We start from the raw sequence: 6,000 nt of genomic DNA on the forward strand, positions 1-6,000 counted from the left end.
CCATCGTGGTAAATTGCCATTTGCCAAGATGGACTAACCAGCATGACCTTTTCACTTCGTGCTCATTTTATCATCCTCCTCTATTGTGCCGTCTAAGGTGCATGCGTAGATGCTTAGCGTATACTGATAAGGTAAAAAATACGGTTAGATTTCTCATGTCAATAACATTAGTAGACGAATGCATTTCTCACAGCAATCTCTCCAATAGAGAATCCGAATCATCGCAAAACATTTTCCCTCCCATTCTCAACTATGCTAACGTCTGTTTCTTAGATGTGATTGAGGAACTTCTATATACACTTGAGTGTTTATAAAAAAATTGCGATAAGTTTTAATTCCAGTTTATGAATGTCTTTGGAGTCCTCGTTCATTTAAATTACTCCTAAACCTTCTTAGAATAATCTTCTGTCTTGTCCATGCTCTATAATATTCTTCATAATTCCAACACTACTGCCTACCTTCGTTCCTTTCAATTGTTACACCCTTCTCCCACCTCAAATGCTTTTGCTGGAACCACTCGAGGTTTCTATAGATTCCTAACAGTAGGATTCAAAACTAAATTATAGCTAACTAACTCTCTTTTATATCGTACTACGTGCTGTGAAACCTCCCTTGGCATCATCAAGTTTCAACCGACAACTCACGTGTTTTAGAGCGACGGGATACTAGGACTGCAGATTCACGAGATGTTTCATATACAGAAGCAGTCTTTCTTTTGTTTTCTAGTATAGATTCATTTAGTTTCTGTTTATAATAAACGAAAGTTTAGATGAAATAAACCTTTACAGATGTACTTTCAACAACATATCTAATGGCAATAAAGCACTGTTCAACCTACGAATTTCATCCAAATCTCTGCAATTATTTTCAGGATATATTTTATGTATACATATTTAACAATAACATAGGGCTATATCCATATATTATAAATCAGACGGATAGAAATTTCTAATGATTGATTACAAACAATTTTATTTACTCAAATATTACAATTAAGAATATGAAATTATTTAATACGCAGCATACTTCAGAATAAAAAAGAACTTTGATCCTTTACTGATGTCTCATAAACAAAATATATTTTTCTAAACCGTTGCAAGTCTCTTTAAAAATACTCTATTTTCAATAAATATATATGAATTCTAGGTATAGTACCGGACTGCACTATTTTAATAGACACGTATGAAAAGCACTATAAAATCCCAGAGGATGTAGGAGGTGTTTCATCATACAGACTACGAAGATCTTCATATATTCGAATAACTAAACGTGCAATACTGGTAGAACTCACTGTTACATGGAGAATAAATATACCTAAAGACCATGCAATAAAAGCAAATAAATATTAGGAATTTAAGAAACGTAGTAATGAAGAAGTGTAAGTAAGTGTATAACAGTGAAATCTTTCAACAATTTTCTAAAAGAGCTGCTATAAGTTCTATACCAAAACATGTATCTAATTACACAATCTTAATATAATATTATTAATTATAAACGCGAAAGTTTGTAAGTGGGTGTTTGTTACTCTTTCACGCCAAAACTACTGAACGGATTTCGATGAAACTTTGCAGTAACATGGCTTATGCATCAGAATAACACTTAGGCTATATTTTATATTGAAATTTAACGCGAGTGAAACCGCGGGCACAACTAGTGAAGAATATTTTATTTCGTTCTTGCGCAGGACGAGCTTGTCATGTTAGGTCACATGTTTTCCAGGGACAGAATACTAGGAATGCAGTTCCTGCAAGAGATGCTTTGACAGAACAGCGCTGTTAATCGAGGTGCCGAATCAATCGATAGTCGGCCACGTGATAACCAATAACGGTTACCAAGAGCACATAAATTATGTGGCTATTGATGACAGTGACGTCAGTTTGGGGTTTCGTGGATTGTATTTGAGTGTTCAGTTGCGGGTTAAATATTGGGAGTTAAGTAGGAGATGTGGTTTTGTCGACAAGCAAATAAGATATGTAAGAAATTAGTTTAGAATCAGAAAGTCCATATTATATAAGCTACATTCTTATAAATTCCATAATTAAAAAACATTTAATTATTTTTTTTATTTATTTATTTACAGTAAAAGATGCATGATATACAGGCATAATACCTAAATTAATTACAAACAAATTTGTTTATTATATTGCACAATAAATAACATTTTATGTGATATATAATAATATTGTTATTTTATACGACAAGAACATATAATAAATAAACGTTTTTGCGCATGATTCTAGCTAGAAAATCAAACGTCAAATCAAGTCACATGTTTACCAGCGACTGGAAACTAGGAATGCAGATCCCGCAGGAGATGTTACCTACAGAAGCGGTGTGAATCGAGGAATTAATCGGCCACGTGATATCGAGAAGCGGTTACCAAGATCACATAAATTATGTGGCGTTTGATATTAACCACAAATACTGAATAGTCATGATGGCTGGTGATTGGTGGATTCTATTTTATACCAATATTTATGTTATTTATCCACATCCCTATTATCTTCTACCGGCGCCAGGTACGCCACACCACAAATTTATGAAACAGAACTTCACACTTATTTTATGTACATATTACATTGGTATAGAGTTAAGTTTACTATTCGTAGGTAGTACGTACACCGTAGATACACCGTGTAGTCTTTTAGTGAATAAGAATTCCACATACTTCGACAAACCTCCACAGAGAGGGACGGTACTTTGAAGAATTTTACACACTGTAAAAAAAGGAAAGTATCCACCAAAAATAAACCTGATGGATAGGAATTTGTAATGATTAATTAGAAACAAACTTTTATTTAAATATGATAATAAGGAATATGAAAAATAGCATGTTAGCGAAATGTTAAACTTCAAAATATAACGTTCTTGTCCTCATGGAAAACTCACTTTCTCTCTCTCTCTCACACATACCCACTCTTTCTCTCGTTTCTTCCATCTCGTATGAGCGCGTATGTCTGTCTGGCTAGAAAATCAAACAACACGTGTTTTCTGGTATGGAATACTAGGTTTGCAGATTCCCAAAAGAGATGTTAACGTACAGAAGTAGTATGAATATGGATTGGTTTTTTTTTCTTTTCCTGTCCCATCATAAACTTGATAAGAGTTAAGCTCTGTTTTAAAAATATTCTATTTTCTATAAATCTACATAAATATATATAACTTTAAGGTGACTGACGTAATGATCTGTCAACGCACAGCCCAAACCACTGGACGGATCGGGCTGAAATTTGGCATGCAGGTAGATGTTATGACGTAGGCATTCGTTAAGAAAGGATTTTGATTAATTCTACCCCCAGGGGGATAAAATAGGGGATGAAAGTTTGTATGAAACTTTGTCAATTTTAAACCGATCGGGCTGAGACTTTGCATGCATAAAGCTACTATGACGTAAGCATCCCCTAAGAAAGGATTTTGATAAATTCCACCCCTAAGGGGATAAATTAACGCGAGCGAAGCCGCGGGCAAAAGCTAATATTTATATATATTTATATACAAAATAACAGTGAACGATGTCTTACATTTCCTAGGGCCCCGAAACGATTATACTGGCCCTGTGCATACCCTATAATTTCACTGCCATATCTTACTTTCGACAAAAGAATGCAACTACTATTTGTTATTCACTAAGGAACTACTTACGTACAATGCATTTACTGTTCATACACAGGGTTTGATAATATTCCTAAACAATTCACACAGCGCTATTTAGTCCCAAGCTAAGTTGACCTTGTGTTATGGCTAGTAGAGATTTTTTTTTTTTAATACGTATATAACATAGCCAAGAGGGAGAAAATGGATTGACAGTAATATGGACTGCTGATTCCATTGCTATCAATCTATCATGTCATAATACTTATTCTCTCTCTTTCTTTCTCTTGTTTCTTCTATCTCGTATGAGCGCGCATGTCTATCTGGATAGAAAATCAAAACAACACGTGTTTTCTGGTACGGAGTACTAGGTCTGCAGATTCCCAAAAGAGATGTTCCCGTACAGAAGCAGTGCGAATATGGATAGATTACGTGTAGCATACGTTTTTTTACTTTTGAGGTTTTAAAGTGTGTTAACAGCACACATAGCCTACAAAGGCCATCTACATGTTTCGTTTGTAGGATGCACTGATGTCTAGAAAATCGAACATCGCATCAGGTAAAGTAATTAAAATGCGGATATTTTTTTTTATTTTATTCAAATGCATGAAAAGTCCATGACATGTTGACCTCTGGAATGGCAATAAAAGAGTGGTATCACGGGTGACACATCATTATGATGTATGTGTTCATGTATAAATAACGGTTACCGTTTTTATAGTTAAACTAGCTGTCCCGGAAACCTTGTTTTGCCTTAAAATAAAATAAAAAATTAGGGGTGGACTACCCCTAACATTTAGGGGGATGAAAAATAAATGGCCGATTCTTAGACCTACTCAATACGCTCACAAAATTTCGGAGGAGTATGGGAACGAAAACTGTGACACGAGAATTTTATATATAAGATTACACGATATATTATTATATCATAGAATAAGAACGTTAAACTACTAGAATGTCAAGTCAGGTCACATGTTTACCAGCGACGGGAAACTAGGAATGCAGATCCCGCAGGAGATGTTCCCTACACAAGCGGTGTGAATCGAGCAGGTCTTGCCACGTGATAACGAATAGTGATTACCAAGATCACATAAATTACGTGGCGTTTGATGTTAATTACAAACGCTGTGGAGTTATGATGACTTGGTTATTCGTGGATTCTATTTGAGAGGTCTCGGGTTCCAATTGAAGGAACTTACTTACGCTTGATGAGTATGAAATTAGTTTATTTTATATATATTCCTCTTCTATTCTTCTTGGAAATCTTCGTAATTAATTACTGGGGAATTCGCCATGGTCCGGTAGGTTAACTGATATGGCTTCATTCTCATCCTATCATCTTCTACTGACGCCACGTCACTGCCTTTAGAAAAATTTATGAAACAAAACTTAACACTCAACTTCATCCCAATTTCTACAACCATTTTCTGAATGTACAAATCAAATTTATTTTATGTACATGTATGCATATTATAATAATATAGAGTTGTGTTTACTGGTGTTAAAAAAAACACACCCTATACAGTGTGTTTTTTTTTAATGGATAAGAATCCCACATACGCTCTTCAACGTTCCTGTTGGGAGACGGTCTTTTGAATATGTTTTTACACTATAAAAAAAGGTCCACTAAACTAATAAGTAGGAATTTCAAATGATTTAATAGTAATATTAAAATAATATTTATGAAAATATTACATAGTATGGAATATGTTAAACTTCAAAATATAACGTACTTGTCCTCATAGAATACTGTCTCTCTCTTTCTCTTGTTTCTTCCATCTCTTACGAGCGCGCATGTCCTAGAAAATCACAAAACACGTGTTTTTTGGTACGTAGTACTAGGTCTGCAGAATTCCAAAAGATATGTTCCCGTACAGTAGCAGTGTGAATATGGCTAGGTTACGCAGCTTTGTAGTGTTGAGTGATAGTTTTGTAGTGTGTGTGCAACATACGCACTACAAAGGCAGTTTACATGTGTAGTTTGTAGGGTGCACTTATTAGTCAGTCAGTCGAAAATCACATCAGGTAAAATAATTAAAAAGCGGATATTTTTTATATAATTCAATTAAAGGATCAACGAAATTGTGGTATCACGGGTGTCACATAACGTTATGTGTGTTCATGTATATAGGCGGCGCTGACCGCTTTTATACATAAATTATTTTTTACTTTTAAATATTACCTCGTTATTCTGGGAATTTAAATATAATGTGGACATACATGTTCTTTTAAGGAAGATTGGTGATGTGGCAATTAAAATCATGTATAGTGCAGACATAACAACCTTAATTAATTATAAACTAATTACTTTATTACAATATTACACAATATTCATATTTTATATGACAAGAACGTGAAGAGGTTGCGCATGTCTCTAGCCAGAAAATGATACGTTACCGTGGTCACATG

The sequence above is a fragment of the Achroia grisella genome, unplaced genomic scaffold (assembly GCF_030625045.1).
Source record: "Achroia grisella isolate CSIRO2021 unplaced genomic scaffold, CSIRO_AGI_Agris_v1 utg503, whole genome shotgun sequence".
In the NCBI taxonomy this organism is placed as follows: Eukaryota; Metazoa; Arthropoda; class Insecta; order Lepidoptera; family Pyralidae; genus Achroia; species Achroia grisella.